The sequence below is a fragment of the Pelodiscus sinensis genome, chromosome 6, assembly GCF_049634645.1.
Source record: "Pelodiscus sinensis isolate JC-2024 chromosome 6, ASM4963464v1, whole genome shotgun sequence".
NCBI classification, from domain to species: Eukaryota; Metazoa; Chordata; order Testudines; family Trionychidae; genus Pelodiscus; species Pelodiscus sinensis.
The window spans coordinates 55804944-55824029 of NC_134716.1; the positions used below are offsets into that span (position 1 = coordinate 55804944).

The following is a 19086-nucleotide window of genomic DNA, read 5'->3' on the forward strand; positions in this document are numbered from 1 at the left end:
ACCTTTCTTTGGCATATTTTGTTTTAATGGTCGCCATTTTAAGCTGCTCACAGGCATTAGAATGCTATAGTAAGTCCCAGGGGGAAATGATTATGGGCAAAGTATTGATGAGATGGGGTTTGGTGCATCATAAATTGATTTTTGTAAGTTTTTATTTCTGAGAGCAAATGAGTAAATGTAATGAATGGGATCATTTATTCTGCAAATAAATTAATAAGAGTGTAAATTGATAATATTTGGAGCTGGGGAATAATACAATGCAAGAATATACTGGCAGGAGGATGGACTAGATGACCTAATAAGTCTTTTCCATTTAGATCTGACCCTACGACATTAGGGAGTGTTATTAAAAATGGATGTACAACCGGATATATTTAGTTCTACTGCTGTTGATTTTTGGTTTAGTAATCATTGCTCAGGAAAATGAAGACTGTTGAAAGGAAGAATGAAAAAGGTCAAATTCTCTTTAAGATGTGTTTGGAATCTGTTATTTTTTGCCTTTTGCTTAGTGATCAGGAAATGGACTCTTTTTTTTCTAAGCTTGCCATCTGGCATAATCATCACTTGATAACAAGAAAAAAATCTTGCTCTCTGTGTATTGATTTATAATGAAGTAGGAAATTCAGTTGATGAATTCACAGAGAGACATGAAATGAAGCTGTTCCCATTTGTTATCCTCAGATTGCATGTAGATCACATTGGCATGTCTACACAGCAGGGCTAAAGCTGAAATAAGCTACCAACTGGAGCTACGTTAATTGTGTAGCTTAAGTCAAAGTAGCTTATTTCGGCTTTTAGCACTGTCTACACAGCAGGAAGTCCAAGGAAGTGCACTCTTCTTTGGATTTCCCTTACTCCTTGTAAAATGAGGGTTACAGGAATCAGGGTAACTGATATTGTTCTGAAATAGCATAGTCCACGTCTACACTACAAGCAGTTATTTAGTCATAACATTGAAATAATGTTGAGCTGGAGGACTACTTACTCTGACTCCTGTGACTCTCTTCCTTGAACTTCCTGCTGTGTAGACAGTCCCAAAATATGAAATAAGCTATTTCGACTTAAACTATGCAATTGATGCAACTCAAGTTGCGTAGCTTATTTCGGCTTTAACCCTGCTGCGCAGACATGCCCTCAGAGTAAAAAGTTATGTTGAAATAATTGCTTGTAGTGTAGATGCAGACTGTTATTTTGGAACAACATCAATTATTCCAAAATAAAACTGCTGTGGAGATGTACCCTATGTGATTATGGTTGATCTGCATTTTCAGGATAAGGAGGAAGAGTTTAAAAAAAAAAACCTGTTTAACAAATGTTAGAAAAAAAGGAAAGGATAAATATGGACAGAAATGGAAGAGAGGCGCATGCGCATACACACAAATAGAGGAAATGCTTCTTTCTGGTTTAAGGGACACGGACAAAAGTTCACATGAATAGAAGATTTGGCATGCTTTTTTATGTAAGTAATATACAATCCTTTAACTTTGTTTTTCCCTGTAACATGACAAATAGAGAATAGCTACATGAGAATACAAACTGAAACTTTTATAAATCTATTCCTTTAATGAGGCTACACTAATTTGCATCTTCCAGAGATCTGCCTTTGTGTTTATGCTTTGTTTTCATAATCTGAGCTGAATGAAATGCATAAAGAAAAAATGATTATCCTAAATGATCAGAAATACACTATATTTTTAGAAAGTTCAGTGATTTAGTTCCTAGGTTAAAATATGTATATAATTGAAACTGATATAGCCATTCAGTCCAGAATAAACAGATTATCTTCCTATGTTTTCAAATGCAAATGAACTACCTTCCAGCCCCAGGAGCAATGGTAACAATGGGGTATAATTAGATGGAAATAATAATTGATAAAGTTATCAAGCTCAATATGAGGAAAATCTCTCAAATGATGTGATCTGGTTGGTAAACTACACTAGAAAAAGGGAGGTAGAACCCTGTTGTCAAGACTCCTGAAGTCACTGATCAAGTGTTTATATCCTTGATGTTTGTAAATCCAAATTATTTAACTGGACAACCTCATCCTCAGGGAGCAGACAATGAACTGGGCTAGTATTCAAGCCATTGGGGACAATAAGCTGTTGTTAAACATTCATTCTTGTTAGAGATTGTGCATGAGGGGTGCTGTTAGGTATAAAGATGGGGGACAGATGAAAGATGTCAGGATAAGTGCAATTTCTTTAAAATTATAGATGGAAACTAGTCTATAGTGAAAGGGCTTACATAGAAATTATGTAATGCATAAAGGGAAAGCACTGAGATAATACTGGTTTAGTTTTTCTCAAAATTAAAAAATAGTTAAAATGAAAAGAATACTTTTTGACAAATTCAAAATGAAAATTTTCAAAACACTAATGTTTTCATTTTTTCGTTTATCTCCTCAATTTCCTTTTTTTTTTTTAAGAGGAATAAAAATGGAGAGGCATACAAACAGAAAATATAAATTATCCCACTTATACAAACTAAAGCATTTAAAAAACTGAAAATGCTGATAGTGAAATTCTGTTTTGATTTTCTTCTAACAAAAAAAAATCAAATTTTTGAGAATTATTTTCAGTGAAGTTTTCTTATTAAAATACTTTACAATAAAGAAATGTTTGGTAAGCATACTGTCTTATTACCCTAATAAAGTCTCTAGTAAATATGGGAAACTATGAGTGTGACCGTTTACTATTGTCACATGACAAAAATGCAACACTGCCCATAAAAATCGATTGTTAGGAGCATGATTTGCAATTAGCCTAATTGTATGAGAAAATAGCAAAGCCTTTTACCTTGTAAAATTAGAAAATCGTTTCCTTAAACACAGTTGGGGCAATTTTCATTAAACACATACTTGTATTTGCTCCAATCAATGAACAAATTAACACATTTCATCAGCGGTGTAGTGAGGGTGTTATGTGCCTGGGGGCGAAGGCAAAATTGGCACCTCCCCCACCAAATGGTGGGGCCCTGGCACATAGCTGAGCTTGACCATGGGAGGAGTGGGGGGAGCCTGTACCGCGTCTTACCTGACTCCCTCCAGTTTGGGGCTGGGTCCCTCATGCACTAACCTTTTGGCAGAGATTGAGGGAGTTGGACTGGGGGCAAAAAGGCGGGGAGGAGGTAGCTCCAGCCTGTGGTGGCAGGCAGAGGAGGAGCAGGTGAGGAGAGGGGTGACGGGGAGTATACAGAGACTATACTGGCACCTCACTAGTGTGGCACACAGGGGCCACTTCCCCTCCTCTCTCCCCCATGCCCTCCATACTACACCACTGTAAATAATCCACCTCTTAAGATATTTATTGTTTAATGAATTACTTATTTTACTAACTACAGACATAAAATATATAGTTTTGTGGTTTCATTCTGTTAAATATTTTTTTCTCTTTAATTTGTTCATATCCTGTTCTCATTAAGTTCATGTCTTTTACATTAAAAATGTCAAATTCTTCAATATGTAAGTTTTATAAAACATGAGAAGTTAATGTTATACAACCTAAATATGAATTTCATCCCTATATTTCATTCAAGCACTTAAAACCACTGATATAGCAAATGAGTAACCCATTGCTTTAATGAATAAAAGTAAAAAAGATTTTGAGCATATCGAATTTATTGTAATAGAGAGGTAGCCATGTTAGTTGAATCTTGGTAAAACAAAAAGAAAAAAAGTCTTTAAAGTGCTACATAACTAACAGAATACCTAATAAATTTATTATAAGCAATCTGTAATGTTTCCTAACTGCCCATTTACTTACCAGATTAACCTAATTGTTTTTCACATTATCTCACAGCAAAAAACTACACGAGTTATCAACGTAAGGGTGTGTCTAGACTACAGAGTTTTGTCGACAAAAGTGGACTTTTGTCGACAAAACTATACCTGCGTCTACACTACCGCTGAGTTCTGTCGACATAACATCGACAGAACTCAGCAGTTTTGTCGACGCTGGTAAACCTCATTTTACGAGGCATAACGCCTTTTGTCGACCGAGTTCTGTCGACAGAAGGTGTTATTGCATCTAGGGTTGTGTCTAGACTACAGGGTTTTGTCGACAAAGCAGCTTGCTTTGTCGACAGAACTGAATGTAGTCTAGACGCTCTTTGTCGACAGAAGCTTTGTCGACAGTATCTGTCGACAAAACTTTTGTCAACAAAAGCCTGTAGTCTAGACGTACCCTAAGAGATTAGCTTACTGCAATAACACTCCGAAAAACTTTTAAATAAAACTAACACACAACACACACCCTCGCTTTCTTGAAGGTACTTGAAGCAATAAGTAGCTTAAGGCTGAGGATAACCCTGCAAGTGTGGCTTTCTGTCTGCCATGAGGACTCTTTCCTTCAGGCTGCCATGAGATTCTATCCTTAAGTAAAGGAGAAAGGTCTCTTTGAGCTGCTCTTCCAAATTTCACACATGCCATTCAACTGAAGCCATAGATATCAAGATTCAAGGCCAACTTTGCCTTGAGCAGACTGCTACTCCAGGTATTCACAATCACAACATCTGAACATGTATAAGACTTTTAGTTGAGAAAGCCACGTTAATCCCAAGTCTCTGCTATGACTGGGAGATGGATAATTGGCAAAAAAAACTTGGGGTGATCTATCACTTCAGTAATGCCAACTCCTTTAGAATTGAGGCTCTGATTATCCAGCACCAGCTGAGGTAGAGCAGGCACTGTGTGTATGTCTGATATACTTTTACCAAAACTCCTGCCTGCCCAATTCACCAAAGGAGAAAGGAAACAGGGAGGCAAAAAGGAATGGAATAGTATAGATACTGTTTTATAAGCTTCAGAGGGGTAGCTGAGTTAGTCTGTAACAGGAAAAACTTAGAAAACAACAAAACAGTCTAGTAGTACTTTAAAGACTAACAAAACATGTAGATCAGAGGTAGGCAAAAGGGACTCCATGGGTCAGATCCGGTCTGTGGAGGCCGTGCTGCTCCCCTGCCCCCAGGCCAATTAGGACGTGGGGTGGGAGAGCACGTGAAGCTTTCTCTGCTCTGCCCCCACCCAGCGAGCAGCACATGGCACTTCCAAGCATCACATACTTCTCACAAAGCAGGAGGAGGCTTCCTGCGCTCCTTTGTCCTCAAGCCTTGATTGGTCTGGGGGTGGGGTTGTGCCTTCTCCTGCCCTACCAGAGACATGGGTGCTTTGTGGGAAGGAGAAGGCAAAAAGGGCTTCCCCACCACAGAGCAATCATGGAACTCCCCCATCCCAGGCCCACCCCTTCCTATTTAGTCCCCGCCCCTTCCGTGGTGATCCAGGGTTACTTAAAAAAATTTTGAAGTGGCCCCTGGGCAAAAATTATTGCTCACCGTTTATGTAGATGGTATCATGAGCTTTTGTGGGTGGAAGTGGGTTGTGCCCACAAAAACTCATGATACCATCTACATTAGGTATGTCAAACAGGCTTCTGGCAGGCTGCATGTGTCCCAATCGAATTATTTTGTGGCCTGCCACAACATTTTATAAAAGAATAGTGTGGCCCGCTGGCTGCTCAGAGCACATAGCTGAGTGGAGATCACGGCTGGCTGGGTGGGCTGCTCTTCATAGGCATCAAGTGCCTGCTCACAGCTGGTTGCTGTGCTCACACTTCCCCAGCACCTGAGGAAGAAATGTGTGGCGGCAGCAATACTGGCTCTGGGACCCAGGCATTAGGTATGGCGGGGAGAGGCTGGGAGTGCCTGGGTCTGGGGGATGGAGGAGGCATTGAGTTAGAAGAGGGTTCTCTGGGGGAACAGAGGGGAATTGGGTTAGAACGGGGATATGGGAGTGCCTGGCTCTGGGGCAGTGGAGGGGGATATTTTGTTAATGTTTTGGTTTTTATTTATTTATTTCCAAATAAAATCACAAAACTTATATTAATTTTATATCAAATAAGTAAATTTTTTGCAATTGTACAAATAATTATATGTTTATGCAAAATGTCAAACTTACAAAATATCTGAAATTTTCACAGAAGCCTATTCTCTTTGATTGACCCTAGTCTATATTTGTTTTTATTTCAACAAAACAAGTTATGTATCATATACATATATTTAAATTAAAAATTATTTTGAGTAAATAACAATTTTACACATCTATATTGTACTATATTAAAACAATACCTGCAAAATATTATAAAATATACCTAAAACATAATCTATAATAATAATTACAACTTTCCAATGGAGGTACATTTTCTTTGCTGTCCCTGAAAGCTATCCATTTTCATTTGTGGCCCTCAGTGGGCTTCAAGTTTGACATGCCTGATCTATATGTTTGTTAGTCTTTAAAATGTAACCAGATTATTATTTGTTTTAAGTTTTTCCTTTTGTTATAAAGTATTATTTCTTTTAAAAAATTATAAGTAACCCCAGTGCACCCATCTCCCCCCCCCCCCCCAAAGCCAGCCCCTCACCAGCGTCCTCCCATCTCCATGCAGTCATACCTCCCACAGGGTATGTCTACACTACAAAGTTAATTCGAACTAACAGACGTTAGTTCGAATTAACTTTCATAGGCGCTACACTAGCGCTCCGCTAGTTCGAACTTAATTCGAACTAGCGGAGCGCTTAGTTCGAACTAGGTAAACCTCATTGCATGAGGACTAAGCCTAGTTCTAACTTACTAGTTCGAATTAAGGGCTGTGTAGACCCTTAATTCGAACTAGTGGGAGGCTAGCCCTCCCCAGCTTTCCCTGGTGGCCACTCTGGGCACCACCAGGGAAACTCGTATGCCCCCCTCCAGGCCCAGGAGCCCTTAAAGGAGCACGGGCTGGCTACAGTGCCCATGCCAGATGCAAGCCTGCCAGCACCCAGCCAGCAGACCCTGCACCTGGCATGCCATGAGCCAGCCACCCGATGCCCCCCAGCCCTCCGCCTCTTCCCGGGACCAGGCTGGCGGCTCTCGGAAGCCTGGCCAGGACTGCAAGAGGCGGGCACCCACCTGGTCTAGTGCAGACATCGTGGACCTCGTCCATGAACTCCGCACTAGGCACAGGAAAGTGGCCGTCTAGGGCAGGAGAGCTGCCAGCCTGGCCACCCAGGAGCAGGTTTGCATGAAAATCAAGGTGGTCCACTTAGACCCCCAACCCTGAGCCCTGAGCTTAGAATGGCCGTACTGGGTCAGACCAAAGGTCCATCTAGTCCAGTAGCCTGTCTGACAACAGCAGCCAGCCCTAGGTACCCTGGAGGGGATGGACCAAAGACAGTGACCAAACCATTTGTCTCGTGCCATCCATCTCCAGCCTTCCACAAACTTTGGGCAGGGACACCATTTCTACCTCCTGGCTAATACCACTCCATGGACCCAACCTCCATGACTTGATCTAACTTCTCTTTAAACTCTGTTCTAGTTCTAGCCTTCACAGCCTCCTGCAGCAAGGAGTTCCACAGGTTGACTCTTTGCTTTGTGAAGAAGAACTTTCTGTTGTTAGTTTGAAGCCTGCTACCCATTCATTTCATTTGGTGTCCTCTAGTCCTTCTATTATGGGGAACTAATGGAGAACTTTTCTTTATGCACCCTCTCCACACCACTCTTGCTTTTATAGACCTCTATCCTATCCCCCCTCCATCTCCTCTTCTCTAAGCTGAAAAGTCCCAGTGTCTTTAGCCTCTCTTCATATGGGTCCTGTTCCAAACCCCTGATCACTTTAGTTGCCCTCCCCTCTCCCAGCCTCTCTCTTCCCCTCTCCCACCTCTTTTTCCCAGTCTCCCCCAGTTTTGTTCAATAAAGAGAGATTCTATTTTTGAACACACATTTTCTTTATTTTGTACATCAGGAAGGGGGGCTAGGGAAGGGTAAGTGGAAGAAGGTGAGGGAGGAATGGGGTATGTGCCCCCGATGGGGAGGACTGGGCTGGCTCTGTGGGTGGAAGTTCTCCTGCAGCCCCCCGATAGCCTTCTCCCCCAGGATTGCAGCCTGTGGCAAGTGCAGCCGGGCTGATGGCCGAGTGCTGTGATGTGCCGAGTGTGGGCACTCAGAGCACTCCAAGCCAGGACTGCTTTGCAAGTGGGGAACCCTGAGAATTGTCTGTCCGTGGTGGGGGTCGGGTCCCTTTAAGCACAGCCCTCAGCTAGCCTGAGACAGCAGCTACACACTAAGTCCTCATCTGATGCCCTGCCGGCACTGCTTCCGGCCAGCCTTAACCTCGGTTCAGGGTCCACTCAGTGTGGACATGCTAGTTCGAATTAGCAAAATGCTAATTCGAACTAGTTTTTAAGTCTAGATGCGCTAATTCGAATTAGCTTAGTTTGAATTAACTAATTCGAACTAAGTTAGTTCGAATTAGTGCTGTAGTGTAGACATACCCACAGAGCCAGCCTCCCCAATGCCCCATCCCAAAGCACTCACCCCTCCCCCTGAGTCAGACCCCCTGGAGCCCGCATCCGAATGCACTCACCACTCCCCCTGAATGAGCCCCCCCATCCAGTGCCGGGAGCACCCCCCATCAAATCCTTCTTCCCTCCCCCCCCCCGAGCCAGGCACGGGAGGAACGGAACAGCTGGGTAAGGTATTCTAACCTTTAAAGTGGTCGCTGCTGCCACCTGGCCCTGCTGCCTCAGCTTGCAGCATGTAGAGAGCTGGGAGCACTTAGTGCCAACTCCCAGTCTCTGTTCAAAAGCATCATGTGGGCCACAGCAGCATGCACTTTGCTCCCAGCCCAGCTCGCCCCCCAGGCATGGCACCTGGGGGTAAATACCATCCCCTGTCCCCCCTTCACTATGCCTCTGCATTTCATGTAGTACTACAAAATTATTTCTCCCATAAAAGATAAGTTATGCAAAGGACTTTGTTTGTCTGTTTGTTTATTTGAAATAATCATAACACATGTTCCTTCCATTTTCCTGTACAGGTAGCATTATATCAATTATGGGGCACACAAAAAATGAGGAACTGTAAATCAATGTAATACCACTAGATGATCATTATGAATAGTGAACTGTCACTAAGTATCATTAACTATGCAGTCTTGAGAGAGAAAGATTAGTAGAGATTTTCAGCTGATTGCATTCCAGGAGACACGTGGTTATCTAAGGCTATGGTTATGTCAAAAAATCCCTGAAGCAAAATGAGCAATGTACTCAGAAGTAAGACATCTGCACAAAATGTTTTCCGTGGAATACCAAGTCAGTGGATTTTGGCATTTCATTTTTAATTAAATAAGTCACCAACTCTTCACCTTTACAGTTTTACATATGTTTTAAGGGACCCTTCTTTCACGCATGAGAGTGAAGACATGAAAGTCAAAAGGTTAAATTTCACTTCTTGTAAGATATCTCTGTGGGATAAGCAGAAACTGAAGTAGCAGAAAAAGCGTCCTTCACCTTCAAAGAGCCTTATCAACATCAAGGGCACTGACAGCTTCTGTGGGCCCCCAGGCAAGGTGTGCAGAGGTTCAGCACCATGCCCCTGGAACAGAGTGACCTAGGACAGAAGGGGCTGGGCCAGGGCAGCCAGCCCTCAGCACCGCCCAGACCTCCACTGTAGTTCCCCCTCCCCCAGCCTTCAAAATTGCATGGCATGCATGTCACAGTGGTCCAGCAGCGATTTAAATCCAGGGCTAAATCACCAGACCATAGGGGAAAAGCCTCTTTGCTTCCCCTCCCTCCCACCGCCCGTTGGCAGGCCTGATCAACACCACTACTTTATGATGTATGTCATGATCATGAGGGCTAGCCAGCAGCCTGGGAACTAAGGGGTTAACCTTACCTAAGTTGGGAAGATTCAGCCAATAGGAATGTAGGTAGGAATTTCAAACTAGGATAAAGGGATGTTTGGTTTCTCCCTGCTTTGTCCTGGGCAGTTTCTCTTCAGCTACTGAGGGAGTCAGACAGAATGTCTCCCTCCAAGAAAAGACTCTTCTGTAAGTAGGGTAAAGTTTACATAAATGCATTAGGTTTTATTTGTTTTATAGTTTGGAAAATGGGATCTGATGTCTGTGCATTTAAAAATGGGCTTTGCTCTCTTTTGTAACTAAGTTCTTGGTTTCCCCACCATGAGTATTACTTTGTGACTTTTCCATCTAGTCATGATGCTTGCAACAGGAATATTGTGGTGATAGTAAAAATTCTTTCTCTTTTCTTTTTATTAACCTGGTTAATTTTGGTGTCCTGGTTTGTACTTTAGGGGTGAGATTTCCCAAATGATCTCTCCCTTCATTTTCTTCTCATTACTTGGGTGGTGGCAGTGGAGTTTTTATCCCCAAAATTTAGGATGTTAAGATTTTGGGGGGGAAGTTTTTTTACCAAAGCCTGGAAAGATAAGGTTTTGGAGTACTTTTGCGGGCCCCCAATTCTGCATTTATCATGCCAGAGTGGGGAAGGAGCCATGACAGTATCAGAATGCAAACATTAAGTACATTTTTATTACTTCCACATTTGAGGGAGGGCAGTGGATAGAGGGGGGGGTGATGAGATGATCTCCCAGGATACGTCTAGACTACAGGCTTTTGTCGACAGAGGTTTTGTTGACAGAAACTGTCAACAAAGAGCGTCTAGACTACATCCAGTTCTGTCGACAAAGCAAGCCGCTTTGTCGACATGAGTGTGTAGACACAAAGAACAGTGTAGATGCAATAATGCCTTCTGTTGACAGAACTCTGTCAACAATAGCTGTTATTCCTCGTAGAATGAGGTTTCCCTCTGTTGACAAAACTGCCACATTCTGTCAACGTTATGTCAACAGAACGCAGCGGTAGTGTAGACGCAGGTATAGTTTTGTCAACAAAAGTCCACTTTTGTCGACAAAACACTGTAGTCTAGACACACCCCGACCATTGCACACTAAGGGTATGCTGTCAATACTTAATTTATGCTGGTTCTCACCAGGACTGAGCCACAGAACTGCCTAGGCTGGGCAGTTCATAGCCTGGCATCTGTGAGCTCCTGGCCAGAAGCCACCATTCTCTGGGGTCAAGAGGCAAGAAGAGTGGTCCTGGTTTGCAAGGCTGCAAAAGGGAGATCGGGGCAAGGTGGGGAGAGAAGCAGTGAAACTTGGGGTTGGGAAGTGGCAGGAGCCAAAGGGAATAGATGGAGAGCCTGGGGAGGCAGCATGGGTCATGTAATAGGGAGGTAGCTAGGGGAGACAGCAGGGGCCAGAAGGGATGGATGAGCAGTGGAGCGGGGGAGGCTATGGGGGCAAGGGTTCCAAAATACAAATTTGCCTTGAGTGCTCTTCTCCCTAAGACCAGCCCTGATATTTCTCTTTGCCTGAGGAAGAAAAGAGGGATCCTGTACTGCCACTGTGAGTGCCCTAATCTGAGCCATCAAAATGAGAATGGGTTCCCTAATGCTTACTGCTTGAAATTGTTCCCCCGAATTAACTGTTCTTTTGGCAAGTTGTAGGGCAAGACTCTCTATACAGCCTCTTGGTTAAGTTCTGGCAGGAGAGGTTGGTTCAAATCCCCACTTAAATAACTGAGAAGCAGTTTCAAGGGGGCTTTTTGCAGCATAAGTGGGGGACCTGGAATTTGGTGCAAAGAACTAAAGGGTTCCCACCTCACTTATATTCTTGTTTTGGCAAGGTCAAGAGGAAAATGGGGGAAGAGCAGATCATCAGAGCTTGAGAGGCACAGAGGAGAAGGGGCAGAGAGGAGACCTTGGGTGCTGGTGAATGCTCTGCACCCACTAATTTTTCCCAGGGGTATCCCAGCCCTAGAGCACCCATGGCATCTGTGCCCCTTTCTGACTAGACTACTTGATTCAATTGTTGGATATCCTGGTTCAAATCTCCCATCTGCCCATTCACTAGTAGTTTGCACAGGGATTTTCTGACTCCTGGGTGACTGTCCTTTGAAGTAAGACATCCTTATTCAACCTCAGTCTCTTTCTCAGGAGGCCATTATCTTCTTGGAACCGAGAGGGGATATAGACACAGATTGCCCATCATTGACTCTCAGAGACTGCCAGAGGAGGGTAGTGACCTTGGTGTGCAACCCAGCAGAAAGTCCTGATATTTAACCAGGTACCAAAACTACTGTACTACAGAAGGATTTACAGATTAGAGCTGGCCTGATTGATATTTAATTATTTGGTGACATTGGACTAGCCTCATCAAGAAAGACTGAGGGAGCTTTCACACCGGAATACTTCCCAGTTCAGTAATTAGGACATTCACTTGTGAAGTAAGAGATCAAGATTCAGTAAGAAGAAATGGGATTTGTACTAGAATATCCCCTACCTAGGTAGCAGTACACAAAGTCCTTGACTGTAGGGGACTCTTGCAAGGACTTCTTTGGCCCATTTAATATGTAATAAAAGAGGGATGGCTTCAACAGAAAAGACAAAGGGAGCCTTCCCCAGCAGAGTACCTTTGAGTCCAGCAGTTAAGACATTCACTCAAGAAAGGGGAGACAGCTCTTCAAGTTCTTGCGCAAGCCAAAGGGGAGATGAACCAGTCACACCCATGTGCTGAGTAGGTACCCAAACTGCAGGACTCCAATGGGATTCTTGGATGACATCTGGCCCAATATCTAATGAAAATGGCACAGGCTCAAGAAACTGCAAACAGTAATTCACATCAGCCTAACCTATAGGTTGGTGACTGGGGTATTCACTGGAGACAACGCAAATCCTTTCTTATCAGGCTCAGCGAGGAGAAATTGAACCACATTCTACCACTTTGCAGGTACCCAACATACCTTATGTTCCACAGTGCTTCCTCTATTTCTTGTGAGATTGTTACATACCTGCCTACTGACCCCACAAAACAGGTTAGCTAAAGAAGGGACCTGCGACTGTGGGGCCTGCTTTTGTTCCTTTGTCCATTCACATATCCAGGTGGAGTTCCTCTGGGCAGTGTCCGCTGACTCCCTCAGTGCTTTCAAGGAGCAGTAGGCACTATTCTGCTTGATGTCCCCTTCCAAATCCTTTGTTTTGACCCTTTGACTATCACACCTACCCTTGTTTTCTTTTTAGTTGTCCCAAGTACTCATCTGGTTTCCTGGACTCTATAATGCCTCCCTGTAAGCTGGGGTGAAGGTCCTTTGCATCCTCCACACTTCCTGGACTCCAGTAGAACCCCACAAAACAGATGAGAGGGAAAGGGTGCCGTTGTAACCTTTTGTAACAAAGTAGGACTATTTTGTAATCTGTTTATTACAGAAGGGACGGGGCCAGAGCTTTTTCTGGTCACTAGGCCTGCTGCTACACAGTGTCTATGTGAGAGGGTATGTCTATACTTGCTCCCTAATCCGAACTAGGGATGCAAATGAGGCATACCGAAGTTGCTAATGAAGCGCGGGATTTAAATATCCCGCGCTTGATGAGCATATTCACGGCCAGTCGCCATTTTAAAAAGCCAGTAGCCCGAATTAACTCACCGCATGTAGACGCAGTAGTCTGATCCAAAACCCTTCCCTTGAATTAACTGTTACTCCTCATTGCACGAGGAGTAACAGTTAATTCGAGGTAAGGGTTTTGGATTGGATTACTGCGTCTACACGTAGTGAGTTAATTCGGGCTCCCGGCTTTTTAAAATGGTGACCGGCCGCGAATATGCTAATCAAGTGCGGGATATTTAAATCCTGTGCTTCATTAGCAACTTCGGTATGCTTCATTTACATCCCAAGTTCAGACTAGGAAGCAATATAGACATACCCAGAGAGCACCTGATGGCAGTGGTGAGCTCATCCCCTGCCTCGGTTTGGCTCCTGGGGACAGTGGATGAGAGAACCAGTCTCCCTGGCGCACTCACTTGAACGAATGATTACCTCTAGTAGTACTGCCAACTTTCCTGACCAGATGGAGTAAACATCATTCATGGCAATGGCCTCCAGTCCATCTGATCAGCAAAGCTAGCAACTTTAATCCTTATTCAAATCCTTTTCCATCAGCCTGGGGCAGGGGTAAGAAGGGAACTGAACCACATTTTAGAAGCTATCCTTGCATTCCACAGCCAAAAAGCCCTCAGGGGCTGTCTCCATTTCCTGTGAGATAGTTAAGTACCAGCCCAATGCCCCATAAAGCATCCAACTGTTGGTGATGAAGTGGAAATATTTTGTAATATATTTATAAAGCCCATGTGTGCCTTTAATTTCCCCTAGATTCTGCATTGTTACTTATCGGGTGAAAAAGGATGGTTGATCTCAGGTCAGGCTAAGTTACAAGTGCAAATGACACCTAGCTGTCAGGAATTAAGTGGGTTTTTGGAAAAGTAGGTGCTGGGGCCCTAGAATCCCATATTAATGGACAACATGGGAAAGCCAGCCATCCAGACATTGACATCTAGCAGCCAATGACTTGTAGAGAAATATGGATGTCTCCTTCTGTCTTTAAGGAGTCTGAGCAGCATTTCCTCAGCTTAGAAGAAAGGACTGGGGGAGGTGGGTGCTAAAAACTGGCTGCTGGAATGAGATGTGAATCTCCCCAGAGCCTGCTGAAGGAGGTCAGATGGAAGGAAGATGCTTGGCCAGTCTCTGGGTTAACCAGAATGGGCTGAGTTTAACCTTCAGTTCTCTGTGCTGCTCTCAAAGCTTCCTACATGGTGTTCCACTTGATTAATAAATCAAAGTGTTTGTACAGCAGAGTGGAAGTGTCAGTGAAAATGCTTGATGAGGAATACTTACTAATCCTTTATGTGCATACAAGTGTCCAGCAGGGCTCTGTCTTTGTTAGACTCACTGAGTGAAGCCCACAGTGTCAGGCAAGAATGCTGGAGACCCAGATGGTCAGTCTAAGGAGGTGGTGAAGCTATGTGGCTTAACCAAGCAAGTGAGCACATTTAATGGAATGAAGCAGTTCCTCCAACAGCCCATTCCAAAGGTGGGTGACTGCTCAAGGCGTTGTGGTCGGGGGGCACCACCAGTACATCATTTGGGCCAGGGCTTGCCCGATCTGAGCCATGGCAATTCATAGCCCCAACCAATGTTCCCTCCAATCATTTCTATCCACACATGTATATTCTCCATCATGTGTGGAGTATGTTCTTTTATGTGCACTGAGGCATGTGCAAATGTGCCCTAAGAGAAACATAAAAACTAACTGTGGGTACTCTGCTAATCAACTGGATGGTATTTAAATCTCTCCTGAGTGGCCACACAAATGCACAGCTTACTGGGAACACTGGCCCAGCCCCTCTGGGCTCCCAGCTACTAGCCACGGCTCTCCATCCACCTTGCTCTGAAAGTGTGCGGCCATCTACAGTAGTGCAGAAGGATGGTGGCATCACTGGCTTCATACCTGGATTCCTGGCCCACAGATACCACTTGCTGGCCCCTATGCTCAAGAAGCAAGGAGCAGAGTAGGGCACACCTGGGTTGCAAGAGAGTCAAGACAATAAGGGGACGCAGGAGTGGCAAAACACATTTTCCCTTAGTCATGAATAATCCACTGCCAGGGCTGGCCTTTTTGTGACTCATCTCAGCTAGCTGAAACTGCCATAGCAACAGTAATTGGGTGAATCAAATTGAAAATAGAAATCATGCAATACAAGGTGATGGAATAAGATGAGGATGGCTTGTACTCTTTAACTGCAAATAGATTATTCAGGGGAAACCTGTGATGTTTTTAGTAGTGCTAGCTGAAAAAAATTAAAAAATTAAGAAATTGGCTTTCCCACTGTTTCTTACCTTTCTTTAATTCAGTTGAAGAAAACAGTAACTAAGACCATGTTTACATGGCATGGATTACAGCATCCTAGCTATAGTGTTGCACTGTGCTAGTATAGACCTGTAGCATAGACCCAACCTAGGGTGACAGAATGGGGTTTTATTTTTCATTGCTGTAGGAATGCTAGCTCCCCATACATTGGCAGTAGGTAGATGGAATCTTCCTTCTGTCAACTGAGTTGCATCTATTCCAGCTGGAAGGTTGACAGAGCTACAGCACAGCAAAGTGGATTTTTCATTCCCCTGAAATCAAAGCAATGGCAACCTAAATTAGAAGGGTAGATCAAGGGTGAGAAATATATTTGTGTCTCACTTGGAATGTCTGCCATATGAAAAAAAAAAAGTAAGAGGGTTGTATTGTTTCTTTATCTCACTTAAAGAAAATTAAAAAGAAAGTGGTGCCTTTAAAAATGAATTTTTCTCTCTCCAATTTTTCTCCAATCACACAGAGGTGGGATGAAGAAACCCAGAGGGAACAAATCTTTAACAATTTATAATGAAAATTTTCAAAATAATAAATATTTATCCAGACATTTCAAATGAAAAAATTAGATTTGAACCTCCACCCCAAAAAACCAACCAACCCTGATTTTTTAAAAAAACCCTGGCTAGATAAATGATCCGGTTAAGTTCCTTGTCTTGACTTTATTCAATTAACTAGTTTATTTAAAAATAATAATTTGCTACTGAAAAAAAAAACAAGTTGCTGAAAGGGAAGAAGTCTCCATGGAAACAATAATTTAAAGTGGGCAGTAAAACAACATCAAACAAAGCAATCTAGGGAAATATATTTTCCCTCAAACTCCAAACAATACTCACCAATACACCACAATTATTTTAAAAAATATGTTATGCTCATGAAGAGCAATAAGAAGTGAACATATAGAATGCTTCAAATTGGAGAAGTTTGTACAGAAGAAAGGCTAGTGGGGGAAAAAAGTGTTTATGTACATTTTGATAAAATGGGGAAAAATTCTGGACTCTATCTTCATAGCCCAAGGGCCAGATCCTTGCAGTCGATGTAATTTTGCTCAAATACTTACTTGGTTAAAATGAAAGATTTGACACACAATGAACATCAATGCTCATATCTGCATTAAAGATCTTTCATTAAAGCAACCAATCAATCCCTTGCTTTGTTCGTCTAGGACATGTGTTTATATGGCCTTCTTCCCCAATCTTTGAGTGTTTCACATACTGTAATTAATTTACCCTTTAACACCCTTGTGACGCAGCAAAACACTTGTACACCTTTTTACATATGGGGAACTGAGACACAGAGACATTAAGAGCCCAAGAATACACGGGAAGTTTGAGCCCAGATCTCCTGAGGCCCAGTCCAGTGCCATTATTATTAATATTAATTTATTACAGTAGGCCTAAAGACAAAGCAAAAATATGGCTCCATTAGCCACAAGATCAACATTCCTCCATTAAGCCAGTCTTTCAAGAAGTTTTGCAACATGTTGGCTGGCATTTCCCTTTCTGAAACTGGATTTCACCAGCTTATTTCATCATTTTCTGCCTCAAAAAATGGTCAGTCTGAGCAATCAACTATTCATTTACTTGCTCTTTTTTTTTCAGTTACACATCTGAGCTCACTATACTTTCAACTGGATGTTTCAACATTAACTGTCCATGCTGGTTTTGCTCAGGAAAGTGATTAGATTAGTTAAAATGCAGTTTCCTGCATGAGGGTGGGGAATGTAAGGCCCAGGCACTGGATGAAGCCCCCGGCTTGCCTGGATCTGGCTCCTGAGGCTCAGGACTCCCCCCAACATTGGGGAGCCCATGATTGTGAGGGGTGGTTTTTGTTTTTTTTCTCACTTGTATGCAGTCCTTGACTGATTTTTCTGTGGGTCAGTGGTCCTCACCCCAAAAAGGTTCCCCACCCCTGTCCTACATACTTCTTATTTCCTATACTTCTGCTATGAAAAGAAAAACCACCCTGCAGCTAACCAAACACATAGGCAACATGGTTTAAGTTTCCACCTTTTCTTTGCTAAGTTATGGAAGGTGACAGTCTGAACAGTCTGTCTCATTTAAAATGCATAAGATACCACAAAGTTATCAGAAAGGAGCATCTTCCAGGGTTGAGAGTTCAACTGCAAACACTACTCAAATAACTTCTCATAAGAAAAAATGCAGCACTTGGTAAACATACAATATTCCCAGGGTGTACAAGACAACATTGTTATTCACATGAAGAAATCTACTTCTGATGACAAACTGCTGTAGATTAGTAGATTCACATTGTGCTCTGTAACTACAGTAAAAAAAAACCCATAATCAATAATGCAGAAGTGAATTTTTGATACACTATGAGGATATATTTTAATTAAAAAACTTAAAACCAATTAATATGTACTTCTCTATATAGCACTGACTTTTGCAAAATCCACATTTCCGATCATGACGGATACATTTTAGGTCGCAAATTTAGACAACTATTTTCAGAGTTGATCACCCATAGCCCCACATGAAGTCTATCAATGCTGTAGTTACTCAGTATCTATGAAAAAATGAGAAAATGGCAAATATTAGGCTTGCAAAAAGTTAAGGCAAACAAAAGTAATGAACACTGATAGAAATAAACTTAAAAAACAACAAATGGTCTGATAGCATTTTATAGACTACAAAACATACAGATGGTGTTAATGAGCTTTCATGGGCACAGCCCACTTCTTCAGACGACTGGAGTTTTGAGTTTAGGATGTGCAGATCCAAAATAAATAGGGGAGAAAGGAGAGGGGGGAGGAAAAAATAAAGGGGGGGGGTGTTTGCCTTTATATCATTGTGCCTCATTTATAACATGTAAGTAATGTTGCTCACCTTCCTTCAGAAAGTTATTTGAGACATTTTGCTGCAAATTGCCAATGAGAGCTAATTATTACTACTAATATATATGATAGCTTTACATGGAAAGCATTTTAATAGTGTCTCATTCTCTGACTTCCTGTACAAACTGTAAACAAAGCCATCAGAAAGGAGAGCCTCCATTTTCTTAATGAAAACTAAAATACTGTGGGAAGTTTGACTGGAATTATTTCTATGCTCTTCAAGTGTTAACCAGCATCATCCCAATGGACACATACTAATAGCAAAAAATCATCCTTTCTTTTGTGCACTGAATCAGTAAAACTTTTCAAGCAGTTGCCATATCACTTCTTATTGCAATTTTTAAAGAACATTTGGGCTATGAAATCTCATTGTACATATTTAAAATCCTTTGATTTTGGATGAGACATTGAAAGTGACAGCTAGTTACTTCCCTCTCCTCTGAGGCCCAAGTTCCTTTGTTTTATTTATTTTGCAAGCTATAAAATGTGCATACAAATTTCCCAAAGTACATTTCATTCACAATACTACATTGTCAGTCCAATAGCCAGAATTAAACTATGGTGAGAGAAATAAATGATGAGAGGAGACCACACAAGTTGCTATGTCAGAGGGCATCCTTGTTCTGGAGTATTAAATTTTTCCC

At 42.4% G+C, this 19086-nt stretch overlaps 1 long non-coding RNA gene across 1 annotated transcript in view; it reads left to right on the forward strand.

Moving 5' to 3' along the window:
• The window catches only part of LOC112546772 (uncharacterized), a 203608-nt gene that overhangs the window by 139617 nt on the left and 44905 nt on the right, over positions 1 to 19086 (forward strand). The gene's annotated exons all lie outside the window — the stretch shown is intronic.